The sequence below is a fragment of the Macaca mulatta genome, chromosome 1 (assembly GCF_049350105.2).
Source record: "Macaca mulatta isolate MMU2019108-1 chromosome 1, T2T-MMU8v2.0, whole genome shotgun sequence".
Classification (NCBI taxonomy): Eukaryota; Metazoa; Chordata; class Mammalia; order Primates; family Cercopithecidae; genus Macaca; species Macaca mulatta.
This window is the reverse complement of record NC_133406.1, coordinates 171,966,246-171,985,157: the sequence shown is the minus strand read 5'-3', so window position 1 is coordinate 171,985,157 and position 18,912 is coordinate 171,966,246. Positions and strand designations below refer to the sequence as shown.

Here is an 18,912-nt window from a genome sequence, read left to right as displayed (position 1 = left end):
AACAAAATCATAAAAAAATTTTATGATTGAGTGTCTCAGAAACTTCAGACATTTATTTTTGACAGTTCTTCAGGTTGGAACTGTAAGATCACAATGTCTGCGTGGTTGAGTTCCAGTGAGGCTCCTCTTCTGTATTGCAGACTGCTATCTTCTCCTTGTGTCCTCACATGGCATTTCTCTGGGGTCCCTTTTATATGGGCTCCAATCCCTTTCATGAGGCTTCCACCCTCATGTCCTAAGTACCTCCCAAAGGCCTCACCTCCTAATGCCATCAAATTAGGGATTAGGATTTCAACATATGAAGTTTGGGGACACATACAGTTAGTCCACTGCAGCTATCACAGCACAATTAAACCTTCTCTTCTTCAGGCTGCATAAGCCCAGTTGGTGCAAATATTCCCAGCATGAAATCATATCTGCACCATTTCCTCATACAGTTCTTTCCTCTGAATGCATTATAAATAATCAACATTCCTCCTAGGATGTGGTGCCTCACTGAACCTTGTATCATACAATTTCACATATTATTACTTCACTGAGTATCTTTTTCCTGTATTTTCATCATCTCCTTATTCAAACTTGCTCTAAGCCATTTACTTCTACCCAATCCTCAAGCATCCATGCCCCTTGAATTTTAACCCCTCTCCAGTAAAGTACCACCACATGAGATTTCTCCATTGTCTGCCTTTGGACAGATAATGTTTTTGTTTTGCCTTGCTTGACTTTAGAGTTGAGCCTTCCTGTTGGAACTGCTTCTTGTTTTCTACCTGTCCTTGTGCATGTGATGTTTCAAACTGTTTCTTGCTCCCAGCAGCATCATTCAAGTCTGACTTTGTGTTATATTATGCGGAGTCTACAGTCAACAGTTTATTCCATGTGCCTTTACACCTGACCATAGTTATTGTGTGTCCATCCCTGATGCTATACTTGCACCAACCAGCATGTCACATTCATCCAGGAGAAGAGGTTAGATAGGGTTGTATGCCATTTCCTTAAAAGCAGGAGCCATATGTCATTCTTTGTATTCCCAGGGTCTAGCACCATGCCTGACACCTATTGACAATGACATTTAGTAGGTGGATGGATGGGTGGGTTGGTGATTGTAAGAAAGTGCTCTGCTTCTGACCATGTAACATATGACATTTTATCCTTCCACATAAAGTTTTGCTTGAAAAAGAGTTCTTATGTTAAACCTATTAAAAAACTAGTGCTTTTAGAAGATGCTTTAACAGAATTAATTTTCTTTTGTAAAACCTAGGGAGGAGAGATAACTGCAGGGAATATTCAGGCATTTTCTTTTTTTTTATATTTATTTATTAAGTTTTGGAGGACCTACTACATGTGAGCACCAGCTTTGGCACTTTACATTTAATTTTCACACTACCTTGTGAGTTATATATTATTATTCTCAATATATAGATAAGAAAATTAAAGCTCAGAGAGCTTAAGTGGCCAAAGCTGATGAATGGTGAAGGTGAGATCATGTTCCAGTTCTTTTAACCCTTATTCAGTGTTTCTTCTTTACATTCTGGAGCATGTTCTCAGTGTCTTTAATGAGTGCTATGTCACGTAGACTAATTATTTCCTTTTATTCTTATGCTTTCTTAACTTGAAAGGTGGCAAATGAGAGACTATAAAATATCTGAGAATTTGTGTTACAGGAAAATTGATTATTTCTTAGGAATTGGATGCTCTAATTACTTTCCTGAAGAAGAACTTTTAAGACAAATCATGTTATTGGTTCCACTAGTGATGTAATAAGAAGGTACAATGCTAGAGTAACTCAAAACATTATCTTTTCATTGTTGTCATTTTATAATGTAGAGAAGAGTTAATGTTGACACATACATCTATAAAAGGATACGTTTTATTGAAGTATTTCAGATTGAAGATAAGGAAAGTGAAGAGTTGTTGACTGATAGAACCGAAATAAATACATTAAAGCACAACTGTGAAATATTACCATATAAAGTGAACTCTTGCCTGGTTAAATGTGATGTTTTGTTTCAGAAGTGAACTCTAAAGTGATTGATAATAGTTTAACACTTAAAATTTTTGTCAAAGTCTAGAAAAAAAGGAATAGTTAACATCCACAATTCATCAACTATAATGAACTTAATACATTCCTACCATTTATTATCTATTATCTATTGGCTGCTCCATCTCATGTATCTACTTATTCTTCCCAACAACCTTAGGAGGCAACTGTACATTTTATTGTAAAGAAAAACGGAGGCTCAGAGAGACTTTCTCAGGATTCCCCCGATTTAAACCAAGATCTGACCTAATGTACACATTTAATCTCCATTCTATACTGCTTCTTGGGCATTAATCATACGTTGACACTTCTTTTTCCAAATTCTCTTATTTGATAACTCTAATGTTCATCATAATGACAAAAATTAATTCTTCATCTAAGAGAATAAAATAATTATCAACTTTCTCCAGTTAGCTATTTAAACTTTCTACTTCATTACTGTAGATCTCTATGCAATACTTACTGGTATTATATGTTGGGGTTTAAATAAAATGTTTATTTTGTGTAGAAAAGCAAAGGTGGCTAAGGAGGTTTTGCTCTGGATTGCTCTGCAGATTTTGCTGATAAAACTTTTGGACTAACGAGGCTTCAAGATGGCTGACTAGAAGTATCTGGCTCTTCCGTCCTCCACAAAGAAGAATCAAAATAGTGAGTAGATAATCAAACTTCAATTAGAGCATCTAAGAAAGAACAATGAAATTCAACAGAGAAGTGATAGGAAACACCTGAGGAAGAGAAGAAAGGCGAAGTCAGGCAGCCAGGTTGGCTGCAGTTGGAGACTCCCCAGTGCAAGGAAACGATGGGTGAGAGATTCTAGTGGTCCACATTTTCACTATGGACCCCTGCAATTCTAGCCATGAGAGAGTCCCTAGACCCTCTTGGGCCCTGAGAATAGCATAGGGAACTTCATGAAGATCGCACAATGGCCTTGCTCCAGAGAGGAAGCTCACACTGGGTCCTGCACACTCCCTGAGACCTAAGTAGCTGTAGCATAGCAGCTAGAGAACCCAGCCCAGTGTGCACTAGACTGCATCCTGCCCTAGGGCCCAACGGCCCCGGTGTCTCCACATCTCTGAAGTCCCACTGACATCTCCTCACATTCACCCAGAGTGTAGCAGAGGTATGACACTGCGGGGTCCCCAGCACCCTAGGTCATGCAGTGTCCTATGCCTGAGGAATGGGTGGTGCAGCACACTGGGGCGGCTGCCGCTGGGACAAAAGGAACCAAAGTGTATACCTCTGGAGCCTGAGAGCAGTCTGCCTCAGAACATTCTCCAGGCTACCCCATATGGTTACATATGTATTTCAATGCATGTCCTTAACTGTGTTTTTATTGTTGAGTAGTTTAAGTTCTTTGTACTCTCTGGATAGTAGTCTATTGTCAGATGAATAATTTGCAAATATTTTCTTCCCTTCAACCTTTTGTCTCTTCACTTTGTTGTTTCCTTTGCTGTGCAGAACTTTTTAGTTTAACATAGTCCCATTTGTCTATTTTTTGTTGTTGTTGCCTGTGCTTTTCAGGTCTTAACCATAAAGTCTTTGCCTAGACCAATGACCTGGAGTGTCTCCACTATTTCTTTCTCTTTTGGATTTTTTTTTTTTTTTTTGAGATGAAACCTTGCTCTGTCAGCCAGGCAGTGGCATGATCTCGATTCACTGCAACCTCCGCCTCCAAGGTTCAAGCGATTCTCCTGCCTCAGCCTCCTGAGTAGCCTGGATTACAGGTGTGCTCCACTATATCTAGCTAATTTTTGTATTTTTAGTAGAGATGGGGTTTCACCATGTTAGCCAGGCTGGTCTTGAACTCTTGACCTCGTGATCTGCCCTCAGCCTCCCAAAGTGCTGGGATTACAGGCATGAGCCACCGCTCCAGGCCCTCTCTTTTTGATCTTAAGTTTAAGTCTTCAATCCACCTTAAATTGATTTTTGTATATGGTGAAAGATAGGCTGCTAATTTCACTCTTCTGCATATGGATATCCACTTTTCCCTTCACCATTTATTGAGAGAGTGTCTTTTCCCCAATGTATGTTTTTGAGGCCTTTGTAAAAAGTCAGTTGGTTGTAAAAACATGAGTTTATTTCTAGGCTTTCTATTCTGTCCCTTTGGTTTATGTATCAGTGTTTATGCCAATGTTTTGGCATAAAAATATTATTATTATTTTGATTACTATAGCTATGTAATGTAATTTGAAGTCAGGTAGTGTGATGCCTCCAGGTTTATTCCTTTTCTTAAGATTGCTTTGAATATTTGTTTTCTGGTCCTATAAAAATTTTATGATTTCTTTTTCTTTTCTGGTTCTATAAAAATTTTATGATTTTTTTTCTTTTCTGGTTCTATAAAAAATTTATGATTGTTTTTATCTTTTCCTATACAAAATGTCATTGTTATTTTGATTTTGATAGGGATTGCATTGAATCTATGTATTGCTTTCGGTAGTATGATTAAATTAACAATCTAAGTTTGTCCAGTCCATGAGCATGGGATATCTTTCCATTTGTTTGTGTCTTTTTCAATTTCTTTTGTCAGTGTTTTGTAGTTTTCCCTGTAGAGGTCTTTCACCTCCTTGGCTAAATTTATTTCTAGGTATTTTTTTGGTAGCTATTGTAAATGAGATTGCTTTCTTGATTTCTTTCTCAGCTAGTTCATTATCGGCATATGAAAACACTACTGGTTTCTGTATGCTGATTTTGCATCCTGCAACTTTACTAAACTTGTTTACTAGATCTAAAAGGTTTTTGGTGTAATTATTAGGTTTTTCTAAGTATAAGATAATGTCATCTGTAAAGAGAGACAATTTGACTTTTCCAATTTGGAGGCACTTTATTTTTTCTTCTTGCCCAGTTTCACTGGGTAGGACTTCTAGTCCTATGTTGAATAGGAGTGGTGAAGGTGGGCATCCTTGTTGTGGTCCAGTTCTTAGAGAAAAGACTTTCAGCTTTTCCTCATTCAGTATATTAGCCATGGGTTTGCCACATATGGCCTTTATTATATTGAGTTATGTTCTGTTAGGCCGAGTTTGTTGAGTATTTTCATCATGTTGAATTTTATGCTTTTTTTGTGGTCATGTAGTTTTTGTTCTTTATTTTGTTGATATGATGTATCATGTTTATTGATTTGTATGTGTTAACCATATTTACATTCTTGGGATAAATCTCACGTGATTGTGGTATATTATCTTTTTGATGTGCTGTTGGATTTAGTTTGCTATTGTAGTATTTTATTGAAGATTTTTGGATCTATGTTCATCATCGATATTGGTCCATAGTGTTTTTATTTTGATAGATTGATTTTTTTTGTTGTTGTTGTTGGATCTCTGGTTTTAGTATCAGAATGTTGCTGGCATCATAGAATGAGCTGGGAAGAATTTCCTCTTCTTCAAATTTTTGGAATAGAGAGGAGAATTGATATTCATTCTTTTTTTGTAAGTTTGGTTAGAATTTGGCAGTGAAACTATCTGGTCATGGACTTTTCTTTGTGGAGAGACTTTTTTTTTGTTACTGGTTCAGTCTTGTTACTCATATCAGTCTATTCAGTTTTCCTTCTTTTTACATTTCTTCCTGGTTCAATCTTGGTAGGTTGTATGTTTTCAAGAATTTATCCATATCCTCTAGGTTTTCTAGCTTGTTAGCATATGGTTGTTCACACTAATCTCTGATGATCTTTTATAATTCTTGCTATCAGTTGTAATTTCTGCTTTTTCATTTCAGATTTTATTTATTTGGCTCTTCTCTCTTTTTTGGGGGGTTAGTCTTGATAGTAGTTTACTAATTTTATAGTTTAAAAGAACTAACATCTTGTTTTGTTGATTCTTTGTATCTATTTAAGTCTCCATTTTGTTTACTTCTCTGATACTTATTATTTTTTCCTCCTATTAAGTTTAGGTTTGGTTTGTTCTTGCTTTTCTATTTCCTGTAGGTACATCATTGGATTGTTTTATTTGAAATCTTTCTGCTTTTTTGATGTAGACATTTATTGTTATAAACTCTCCACTTAGCACTGCTTTTGCTGTCTTCCTGGGTTTTAGTATGTTGTGTTTCCATTTTCATTTGTTTCAAGATATTTTTTGACTCATTAATTTCTTTATTTACCAATAGTTATTCAGTAGCATGTTGTTTATTTTTCATGCATTTGTACAGTTTCCAAAGTTCCCCTTGTTATTGATATCTAGTTTTATTCTGTTGTGTTCTGAGGAGATACTTGGTATGATTTTGAATTTTTGAAATTTCTTGATACTTGTTTTTTTAGCCTAGCATATGATCTATTCTGGAGAATATTTCATGTGCTGATGAGAAGAATGTATTCTGCAGCTGTTGGATAAAATGTTTTATAAAATGGTTCTGTTAGAATGCTCCTAATGTTAGTTTTATTTTGTCTAAAGTGCAGCTTAAATCCAATGCTTCTTTGTTTACTTTTTATCTAGATAATCTATCTAGTGCTGAGAGTGGAGTGTTGAAGTGCCTAACTATTACTGTATTAGAGTCTATCTCTCCCTTTAGATATAATGATATTTGTGTCATATAATTGGGTGCTCCAGTGCTGGGTGCCTATACATTAGAATTGTTATATTTTCTTTCTGAATTTTCCCCTTTATCATTATGTAAGAATTTTCTATGTCTCTTTTTACTGTTTCTGACTTAAAGTTTATTTTATGTGATGTAAGTATAGCTATTCTTGCTTGCTTTTGGTTTTTGCTTGCATGAAATACTTTTTTCTCTTTACTTTTAGTCTATTATGTCTTTGCAGATTAAGTGAGTTTCTTATAGGCAAAATTTGGTTGAGTTTTTTTTTTTTTTTTTTTTTTTTGCTTTTCTCCAAAGGTGATTCTCAGGGCTTCAATATTTATTTATTTGTTTGTTTGTTTGTTTGTTTATTTGTTTATTTATTTTATTATACTTTAAGTTCTAGGGTACATTTGCACAACGTGCAGGTTTGTTACATAAGCATACATGTGCCATGTTGGTGTGCTGCACCCATTAACTCATCATTTACATTAGGTATATCTCCTAATGCTATCCCTCCCCGCATTCCCCACCCCACAACAGGCCCCAGTGTGTGATGTTCCCTACCCTATGTCCAAGTGTTCTCATTGTTCATTTACCACTTATGAGTGAGAACATGTGGTACTTGGGTTTCTGTCCTTGTGATAGTTTGCTGAGAATGATGGTTTCCAGCTTCATCCATGTCCCTACAAAGTACATCAACTCATCCTTTTTTATGGCTGCATAGTATGTCATGGTATATATGTGCCACATTTTCTTAATCCAGTCTATCATTGATGGACATTTGGGTTTGTTCCAAGTCTTTGCTATTGTGAATACTGCCGCAATAAACATACATATTCATGTGTCTTTATAGCAGCATGATTTATAATCCTTTGGGTATATACCCAGTAATGGGATGGCTGGGTCAAATGGTATTTCTAGTTCTAGATCCTTGAGGAATCGCCACACTGTCTTCCAAATGGTTGAACTAGTTTACATCCTCACAAACAGTGTAAAAGTGTTCCTATTGCTCCACATCCTCTCCAGCGCCTGTTGTTTCCTGATTTTTTAATGATCGCCATTCTAACTGGTGTGAGATGGTATATATCATGGTGGTTTTGATTTGCATTTTTCTGATGGCCAGTGATGATGAGCATTTTTTCGTGTGCCTGTTGTCTGCATAAATGTCTTCTTTTGAGAAGTGTCTGTTCATATCCCATGCCCACTTTTTGATGGGCTTGTTTGATTTTTCTTGTAAATTTGTTTAAGTTCTTTGTACATTCTGGATATTAGCCCTTTGTCAGATGAGTAGATTGTAAAAATTTTCTCCCATTCTGTAGGTTGCCTGTTCACTCTGATGTTAGTTTATTTTGCTGTGCAGAAGCTCTTTAGTTTAATTAGATCCCATTTGTCAATTTTGGCTTTTGTTGCCATTACTTTTGGTGTTTTAGTCATGAAGTCCTTGTCCATGCCTATGTCCTGAATGGTAATGCCTAGGTTTTCTTCTAGGATTTTTATGGTTTTAGGTCTAATATTTAAGTCTTTAATCCATCTTGAATTAATTTTTGTATAAGGTGTAAGGAAGGGATCCAGTTTCAGCTTTCTACATACGACTAGCAAGTTTTCCCAGCACCATTTATGAAATAGGGAATCCTTTCCCCATTTCCTGTTTTTATCAGGTTTGTCAAAGATCACGTGGTTGTAGATGTGTGGTATTACTTCTGAGGGCTCTGTTCTGATCCATTGGCCTATATCTCTGTTTTGGTACCAGTACCATGCTATTTTGGTTACTGTAGCCTTGCAGTATAGTTTGAAGTCAGGTAGCGTGATGCCTCCAGCTTTGTTCTTGTAGCTTAGGATTCTCTTGTCAATGCAGGCTCTTTTTTAGTTCCAAATGAACTTTAAAGTAGTTTTTTTCCAATTCTGTGAATAAAGTCATTGGTAGCTTGATGGGGATGGCATTGAATCTATAAATTACCTTGGGCAGTATGGCCATTTTCACAATATTGATTCTTCCTATCCATGAGCATGGAATATTCTTCCATGTGTTTGTGTCCTCTTTTATTTTATTGAGCAGTGGTTTGTAGTTCTCCTTGAAGAGGGCATTCACATCCCTTGTAAGTTGGATTCCTAGGTATTTTATTCTCTTTGAGCAATTGTGAATGGGAGTACACTGATAATTTGGCTCTCTGTTTGTCTGTTATTGGTGTATAAGAATGCTTGTGATTTTTGCACATTGATTTTGTGTCCTGAGACTGCTGAAGTTCCTTATCAGCTTAAGGAGATTTTGAACTGAAACAATGGGGTTTTCTAAATAGACAATCATGTCATCTGCAAACAGGGACAATTTGACTTCCTCTTTTCCTAATTGAATACTCTTTATTTCTTTCTCCTGCCTGACTGCCCTGGCCAGAACTTCCAACACTATGTTGAATAGGAGTGGTGAGAAAGGGTATCCCTGCCTTGTGCCAGTTTTCAAAGGGAATGCTTCCAGATTTTGTCCATTCAGTATGATATTGGCTGCAGGTTTGTCATAAATAGCTCCTTTATTTTGAGATATGTCCCATCAATACCTAGTTTATTGAGTGTTTTTACCATGAAGTGCTGTTGAATTTTGTCAAATGTGTTTTCTGCATCTATTGAGATAATCATGCGGTTTTTGTCTTTGGTTCTGTTTATATGCTTGATCGCATCTATTGATTAGCATATGTTGAACCAGCCTTGCATCCCAGGGATGAAGCCCACTTGATCATGGTGGATAAGCTTTTTGATGTGCTGCTGGATTTGGTTTGCCCGTATTTTAATGAGTATTTTTGCACTGATGTTCATCAGGGATATTGGTCTAAAATTCCCTTTTTTGGTTGTGTCTCTGCCAGCCTTTGGTATCAGGATGATGCTAGCCTCATAAAATGACTTAGGGAGGATTCTCTCTTTTTCCATTGATTGTAATAGTTTCAGAAGGAATGTTAACAGCTCCTCCTTGTACCTCTGGTAGAATTCGGCTGTGAATTCATCTGGGCCTGGAGTTTTTTTGGTTGGTAGGCTATTAATTATTGCCTCAATTTCAGAGTCTGTTATTGGTCTCTTCAAGGATTCCACTTCTTCCTGGTTTAGTCTTGGGAGGGTGTATGCGTCCAGGAATTTATTCATTTCTTCCAGATTTTCTAGTTTATTTGCATAGAGGTGTTTATAGTATTCTCTGATGGTTGTTTGTATTTCTGTGGGATTGGTGGTGATATCCCCTTTATCATTTTCATTGCATCTATTTGATTCTTCTCTCTTTTCTTCTGTATTAGTCTTGCTAGTGGTCTGTCAATTTTGTTGATGTTTTCAAAAAACCAACTCCTGGATTCATTGATTTTTTGGAGGGTTTTTTTGTGTCTCTATCTCCTTCAGTTCTGCTCTGATCTTAGTTATTTCTTGCCTTCTGAGAGCTTTTGAATGTGTTTGCTCTTGCTTCTCTAGTTCTTTGCATTGTGATGTTAGGGTGTCAATTTTAGATCTCTCCTGCTTTCTCTTGTGGGCATTTAGTGGTATAAATTTCCCTCTACACACTGCTTTAAATGTGTCCCAGAGATTCTGGTATGTTGTGTGTTTATTCTCATTGGTTACAAAGAACATCTTTATTTCTGCCTTCATTTCATTATGTACCCAGTAGTCATTCAGGAGCAGGTGGTTCAGTTTCCATGTAGTTGAGCAGTTTTGAATGAGTTTCTCAATCCTGAGTTGCAGTTTGATTGCACTGTGGTCTGAGAGACAGTTTGTTATAATTTCTGTTCTTTTATATTTGCTGAGGAGTGCTTTACTTCCAACTATGTGGTCAATTTTGGCGTAAGTGTGATGTGGTGCTGAGAAGAATGTATATTCTGTTGATTTGTGGTGGAGAGTTCTGTAGATGTCTATTAGGTCGCTTGGTGCAGAACTAAGTTTAACTCCTGGATATTCTTTTTAACTTTCTGTCTTGTTGAACTGTCTAATGTTGACAGTGGAGTGTTAAAGTCTCCCATTATTATTGTATGGGAGTCTAAGTCTCTTTGTAGGTCTCTAAGTACTTTATGAATCTGGGTGCTCCTGTATTGGTTGCATATATATTTAGGATAATTAGCTCTTCTTGTTGAATTGATCCCTTGACCATTATGTAATGGCCTTCTTTGTCTCTTTTGATCTTTGTTGGTTTCAAGTCTGTTTCATCAGAGACTAGGATTGCAATGCCTGCTTTTTTTTTTTTTGTTTTCCATTTGGTTGGTAGATCTTCCTCCATCCCTTTATTTTGAGCCTAAGTGTGTCTCTGCATGTGAGATGGGTCTCCTGAATACAGCACACTGATGGGTCTTGACTCTTTATCCAATTTGTCAGTCTGTGTCTTTGAATTTGAGCATTTAGCCCATTTACGTTTGAGGTTAATATCGTCATGTGTGAATTTGATCCTGTCATTATGATGTTAGCTGGTTATTTTGCTCATTAGTTGATGCAGTTTCTTTCTAGCATCAATGGTGTTTACAATTTGGCATGTTTTTGCAGAGGCTGGTACCGGTTGTTCCTTTCCATATTTAGTGCTTCTTTCAGGAACTCTTGTAGGACAGGCCTGATGTTGACAAAATCTCTCAGCATTTGCTTGTCTGTAAAGGGTTGTATTTCTCCTTCACTTACGAAGTTTAGTTTAGCTGGATATGAAATTCTGCATTGAAAATTCTTTTCTTTAAGAATGTTGGATATTGGCCCCCACTCTCTTCTGGCTTGTAGAATTTCTGCTGAGAGATCTGCTGTTAGTCTGATGAGCTTCCCTTTTGGGTAACCCGACCTTTCTCTCTGGCTGCCCTTAACATTTTTTCCTTCATTTCAGCTTTGGTGACTCTGACATTTATGTGTCTTGGAGTTGCTCTTCTTGAGGAGTATCTTTGTGGCATTCTCTTTATTTCCTGAATTTGAATGTTGTCCTGCCTTGCTGGGTTGGAGAAATTCTGCTGGAGAATATCCTGAAGAGTGTTTCCATCTTGGTTCCATTTTCACTGTCACTTTCAGGTACACCAATCAGATGTAGATTTGGTCTTTTCACATAGTCCTATATTTCTTGGAGGATTTGTTCATTTCTTTTTACTCTTTATTTTTCTGTAAACTTCTCTTCTTGCTTCTTTTCATTCATTTGATGTTCAATCACGGATATCCTTTCTTCCACTTGGTCAAATTGGCTACTGAAGCTTGTGCATGTGTCATGTACTTCTCATGCCATGGTTTTCAGCTCCATCAGGTCATTTAAGATCTTCTCTATGCTGTTGATTCTAGTAAGCCATTTGTCTAATCTTTCTTCAAGATTTTTAGCTTCTTTGCGATGGGTTCAAACTTCCTCCTTTAGCTCAAGGAAGTTTGTTATTGCCTATCATCTGAAGCCTTCTTCTCTCAACTCATCAAAGTCATTCTCCTTTCCAGCTTTGTTCCATTGCTGGCAAGGAGCTGCATTCCTTTTAAGGAGAAGAGGCACTCCAATTTTTAGAATTTTCAGCCTTTCTGCTCTGGTTTCTCCCTATCTTTGTGGTTTTATCTACCTTTGGTCTTTGATGATGATGACATACAGATGGGATTTTGGTGTGAATATCCTTTCTGTTTGTTAGTTTTCCTTCTAAGAGCTGCAGGTCTCAGCTGCAGGTCTGTTGGAGTTTGCTGGTGGTCCACTCCAAGCCCTGTTTGCTTGGGTATCACCAGCAGAGGCTGCAAAACAGCAATAATTGCAGAATGGCAAATGTTGCTGCCTGATCCTTCTTCTGGAAACTTCGTCTCCGAGGGGCACCCAGCTGTATGAGGTATCAGTCAGCCCCTACTGGGAAGTGTTTCCCAGTTAGGCTACTTGGAGATCAGGGACCCACTTGAGGAAGTAGTCTGTCTGTTCTCAGATCTCAAACTCCGTGCTGGGAGAACCACTGCTCTCTTCAAAGCTGTCAGACTGGGACGTTTAAGTCTGCAGAAGTTTCTGCTGCCTTTTGTTCAGCTATGCCCTGCCCCCAGAGATGGATTCTACAGAGGTGGGCAGGCCTCCTTGAGCTGCGTTGGGCTCCACTCAGTTCGAGCTTCCCAGCTGCTTTTTTTACCTACTCAAACTTCAGCAATGGCGGATGCCCCTCCCCCAGTCTCACTGCTGCCTTGCAGTTCGATCTCAGACTGCTGTGCTAGCAGTGAGCGAGGCTCTGTGGATGTGGGACCCTTCAAGCCAGGCGTGGGATATAATCTCCTGGTATGCCATTTGCTAAGACCGTTGGAAAAGCACAGTATTAGAGTTGGAGTGTCCCGATTTTCCAGACACAATCTGTCACAGCTTCCCTTGGCTAGGAAAGTTTATTCCACGACCCCTTTCACTTCCTGGGTATGGCAATACCCTGCCCTGCTTCGCCTCACACTCCATGGGCTGCACCCACTGTCTGACAAGCCCCAGTGAGATGAACTCGGTACCTCAGCTAGAAATGCAGAAATCACCTGTCTTCTGCATCGCTCACACTGGGAACTGTAGACTGGAGCTGTTCCTATTTGGCCATCTTGGAGACAATCCAGGTTATGTTTTTTAGAAACTATTCAGCCAGTCTATATATTTTAATTAAAATTTAATTTGTTTACATTCAAGGTTACTACTGATAAGTAAGAACTCTTTCCTATCATTTTGTTTGTTTCTTGACTGTTCTTTAGCTCCTTTGTTCCTTTATCTCTCTTTCTCATTGTTTGCCTTTGTGGTTTGGTGGTACCATTTGACTCCGTTTTGTTACTTATTTGTGTTATTTGTTCCACCAGTGAGTTTTATACTTTCATGTGTTTTCATCATTGTAAATATTGACCTTTTGCTTCTATGTATGGGACTCTATAGAGCATGTCTTGTAGAGCTGCTCTAGTGGTGATGAATTTCCTGCTTTTGCTTGTCTGGGAAAGTCTTCACTTCTACAATTATGAAAGCTAAGTTTGCTTGGTATAGTATTCTTGGATGACATTTCTTTTCAGCACTTTAAATACATCATCCCATTCTCTCCTGGCTTGTAAGTTTTCTACTGATAAATCTCTTACTCTTCTGATAGGTATCCCTTATATGTGACTACATGCTTTTCTCTTGTTATTTCTAGATATTTTTCTAAGTTTTATTAGAGATCAAGTGTATTCCAGATACCCTCTACAAAAATGGAAGCAGTCAATATATAGAGGAGTGGGACAATGGTTTTACATTCTCTCTCTCTTTTGTTTTATCCAGTAAATGGAATATTTACAAGTAAAATCTTAGGCAGAAATCCAATATATAAACCCATATATAAGCCATTTATTTAACCATGGGATGAGGGCTGGGACTTCTGCCTGCTCATTGTCCCATGCTATGGTTCTTCCTGAGAACACTGAGGCCCTAGTGCACAGAGCATGAAAACCAGTGTGCACCAGTTTATTTTCACCATTGGTTTTTTTTTACCACTGGTGTTTCAAAGGTATTTTTGTGGCTCTATCCATTTCCTTCAGGTAGAAAAATACTCATTTTTCTAAGACATAGCTCTGGCTTGTAGTAAATACCATATATTTGCCAGATGCATATGATCTCTATTTCTAAGAACCATGCTGGAGTGGCTGAAGCTGGTAGTTGGTTTTGAATTTGGAGATTTATATTCTGTTACCACATTTCTATTTTTATTGGTGGCTATGGGTAACAAGAAAGGGCATTGTAAGCCTGAAAAGAGCTATGAAAACACAATGTATCATTACTTATTTTGATGGTGCTTTTCTCATTGATCGTGAACCAGGACTAAAACCTTTTTCTTCAAACCACATACACCTCCCCACAATAATCATACTTAAGATTCCAGGTTTTTATTCATCTTTAATATTTTAGTGTGAGTAGCACCTCCTTCAGAGGCCCCCCCTTTTTTTTAAATCTTTCCTCAGATAGGTAGCATTTTTTCATGCTATACTGCAGTTGTTTGCTTATGTGTCTCCTTCCATCAGGTTATGGACTCTATAAGGGGAGGGACTGAATCATTCATCTCTTTATTTTCAATGCTTAACATAAAACTTATGTCATTATAGATATTATAAATTAATTTTACATTTGATAAAAAGACAGTGTTTAAAATAAATTAATACATGCCAGTGGCAAAAGAGATAACTAGAAGAAGGAAGCAGGAACATATATTTTATAATTTATCCAGTTTTGATAACTTGTGCCTCATTTGATACTAACATAAAGTCTTAATGAAACCAGATAGTCTATTCCTCCAGATCATCAAGAGAACCAACTGATGATTATTACCTACAAACAGACACAAAGGTTTCAAGTTCCAGTCAAGTCATGGGTTCTCAATTCCTAGATGTTTAGATATAAAATTAACTGTTAAAAATCATTCCTATGCCCATGTCTTGTTAATTTGTAACTGGCATTTTTATATATTTTTTGACATTGCTGTTACTGAGATTTGTCTTTTTTTGCTTGTTTCTTTCTTAGTATTGATAGTTCCATTCTACTGTGAGTTCTTATAGTTCAGAAGTTATCATTTTCCTTCATGTAGCTCCCCTCAGTGTGTAGCTCAGAGCAGATGACTTGCTGATTGACAAAGCAGGCATCACCTAAACCATATTTGTGAGAGTAAAGTTCATGAAATAAGCATACTGGTATTTAGTTGTTAGATGTTTAAAATTATAATTAATTATAATTAAATTAACTAAACTAAAATAAAAATATAATTAAAATTATAACTTTCGAGTATGCGTGTGTATACACACACACACTAACACACACACAGTACCATACCTGGGCTTGTATGTCTGGGCAGTATATTTCCCCTTTTTTGCACATTTGAGAATACAATTAATCAAGAAATTCAATAGCCATACTGAGAGTAATAAAGCATTCTACAAGTAGAAGCAGCACTCTCTAAATGCTATAATCATATAGTCATAGTCTATGGAAAATAATTAATGCCCAAGTGACATAAATTATGAAGCTGCCTTCCTAGCTTAGGTGAGGCCTTAGCCTATGTAAAAATGGAGAAAATGTCTGAATGCAGTGAAGTGTGGATTCAGAACCAAACTAAAATTCAGTGAATCAGGCTGCTGACCTGGATCTTTCATCATCAGGGATCTTTTGGTCTATAAAAGTCCAAGCAGAACCAAGCAGAATGTCAAGAGCTTTATTGAAGCCTATATTGAGGATGTGAGCCAGTTAATACAAAATCAATCTAGAGGCTCCTTTACTTACAACAACACATTAACTTCTTCAACTATTACTAGGTCTTTGGAAATAGTACATCCACATATGATTTTAAAATCTACATTCTAGATGCATTAAAATGAAAAAAGTGCTCATTAAAAAGTACTGGAAGAGAACACAAGTAAATATTTATGAGATTTTAGGTTAAGAAAGGTTTCTCTAGGTGTAGCAACTCAAGGAGAAGCAATGAAAGAAAAACACATTGGCAAAGTATAAGTTAGAACTTGTGAATGTTACAAAATAAAACAGAAAGCAAACAAAAGTATATTGAAAAAAACAAATGTAATAGAAAAATAGGTAAGAGGATAAGAGACTCTGTATAGTCAGAACTCCTTAAATGCATTCAATTGTATCAGTAAAAAAAAGAATGTTAAGTCTCTAATTTTATGGAAACACGTAGGGTTCAGGAAGACAATGTGGCAAGATAGGAAGGTCAGAAAAAGACATAGAATATCTACTTTCTTGTGGCCACAAAACATTGTGGCATTGAGCCTGGAATAGAGTTGGCATTTGCACAAGTGAAGCAGGGGCATAGTTGGGACTGAGCAGTGTCTGGTTCTCCCTTAGTTGCCTCATGACTGGGGTTAGGGATGCTGTGCCTGAACTTCTTGAGGGCATCATTCACGTAGGTCTGTAAGAAGGGAGATCTCTAAGGCATGTACAATGCACAGCTCTATAAGAAAATCCTGAGAGAGTCCCCTTTCTCATACAGTGCTATTCGAATTTTAAAAGGCTATGTTAATGAAGTGAATAATAACGAGAGGCAGCTGTTAGACTTTGGGGGAAAAATCTGGAAAGGGTTTTGGAAGAGCCTTGTGTATGCAGTATGAAGCATGTTATAATAAGAAAAGTGTTTTGGATTGCAGAGAAAAGAAATTGGTTTGAAGCCGGGTGTAGTGGCTCACACCTGTAATCTCAGCACTTTGGGAGGCTCAGGTTGGCAGGTCACCTGAGGTCAGGAGTCTGAGACCAGCCTGGCCAACATGGTGAAACCCCGTCTCTATTTAAAAACAATACAAAAATTAGCTGGGCATGGAGGCACATGCCTGTAATCCCAGCTACTTGGGAGAGTGACGCAGGAGAATCACTTGAGCCCAGGAGGTGGAGGTTGCAGTGAGCTGAGATCACACCACCGAACTCCAGTCTGGGCTACAGGGCGAGATTCCATCTCAAAAAAAAAAAAAAAATTTCGTTTGAATTTGTGCTCAGCAACTTTTTGGTATTTCAGACCTATAGCAACTCCTTCCAATTCTTGTAAATAAATAACCTAAATATTTGTGGTTCTGTGCAGACTTACCTGCTTTGCCTGACTCCACCCTTCATGTAATGAAATCCTGATGGGAAGAAAGTTCATACAAAGTAGACTACATGACAAGAACAACTACCTTTATTTCTGTCTCTCTCTATCTCTAACATGTCTAATCTGTATCTACATCAAAGAAAGTACTGAGAATTTCAGGAGTAGATTGGCTAAAGGTGTGCTTACATGAAGGGGTTTAAAGGCTAGCTGCGTTTTTTATCTGGTGTCTCCATCTCTGTCTTCTCTTCTTTTTGTGTGTGAGCCTCATTGGCTCTTAATGCAGCTGCGTTTCTCTGGGCATCTGGGAAAGATGATTACAAACAGTTGTGGTGGTCATCATTTTACCCCTCATGAATTCTGGGGAAGTAAAAGGCCATGCCCTGCCCCATGCCATCTCCCAGAATCCAAAAGTTAAATCCCAGGGAGATGCTCTGATTGGTGTTCACTGGGGCAAAGGCCCACCCCCTGGAGTAATTCCTGCCATTAGGAGGATAGTATCTCACTGGGTTACATGCTCATTCCTGCAACTGGAGTGGGCAAAGGCAACTTGAGTGTCAGTCCCATCAGAACCATGTAGGAAAGGAGAGAGGCAGTTCCTCCTTAAAGAGGGAGATACAGGCAGGCAAATAGGGCAGATGACTGCTACAAGTGTACAGAATTGTATGTATTACAATGTAATGTAGACATGAAAAAAATGTACAATCCAACAGGTGATCAAAAAACAACATAAAGAAGATGATGGTTTTCACTCAGACTGAGAAATAATAGATAAATAATAACATTATGTGATGGAGGGAAATAGAAACTCTTTGACTTTCTGGTTTGTAAGATTTTTCTTGAGAAAATAATCACGTTATAAAATAATATTTAATATAATAAAAATTTTAATTGTTATGTGAAATCAGGACACAGACTGTACAATAAGTCTAAGTCTTCATAACATTTTTAGTAAAAATGTATATATATATGTATATGTTTATATGGATATATGTATATATATGTATATGTTTATATAGTTACTGAATATCTATATTCAGTGTTGGTAGAATTGTGTCTCTTAGTGGTGGGGCTATACGTGGTTTTAATTTTCTCCATGCTTTTTATACGTTCCCCAATTATCTACAGTGCATGTTTATAATTGTGTTTATTTTTAATTTTAAGACCTTAAAAATATAGTACACTACAGAGAATACCACAGCAAGTACTCATATACCCACAACTTAAATTAGCAATTATCATGTTGTTATATTTGTTTCAAGTCTTTTTTTAAGAAAAAGAAATAGTCCCTTTTATCCACCATCCTCAGCGCTATTCTCTTCGCTTCTCTGAAGCTAACCACTGTGATTAATTTGATGTATAAACTGCCAACCCATTTCCATACATTTCTTTAAGTTACTTTATTGTATTCATTTTATAATTAGAAGAAATAGCATATCAATATGCTGCTGGAACAAACAAGTCCCCCAAATTTCAGTGGCTTACAGCAAAAAAAGGTTTGTTTCCTGACACTATTGCTGATTCCCATCATTGGTACAGATGTTTTCCTAATATTTATGTTTCTTTGATCCTTTCAAAGGGAATGTAGGAAGTGGGGTATGCAGTACATAGACTCAAATCGTTACTCTATGTCATAAGCTGCCTATTGCTTTTAGAAAATAGTGTAGTTTACTACCACATTCTAGCTCCTTCAAATGGCACTGATACATCTATGAGAATGTGCCAAGAGCAGGTAATTGCCCTTCAATGGGCATTAACAACAGTCTACCAAATTCATTTAGATTAGCTTTTCTTCCCGTGCACCTCAGCCCTCAATAGTCTCAGGATGCCCTTGTTTGACTACCTATTTTGGATAAACTTATCTGGTTCAGCCTT

At 37.3% G+C, this 18,912-nt stretch overlaps 1 long non-coding RNA gene across 1 annotated transcript in view; it reads left to right on the top strand.

Moving 5' to 3' along the window:
* LOC106999164 (uncharacterized) overlaps nt 1-18,912 on the top strand; it is a 63,018-nt gene that overhangs the window by 21,451 nt on the left and 22,655 nt on the right. Inside the window, exon 2 of the long non-coding RNA XR_003722287.2 lies at nt 2,593-2,686. This is a non-coding gene — a long non-coding RNA (uncharacterized LOC106999164). The remainder of the gene's footprint in view (nt 1-2,592; nt 2,687-18,912) is intronic.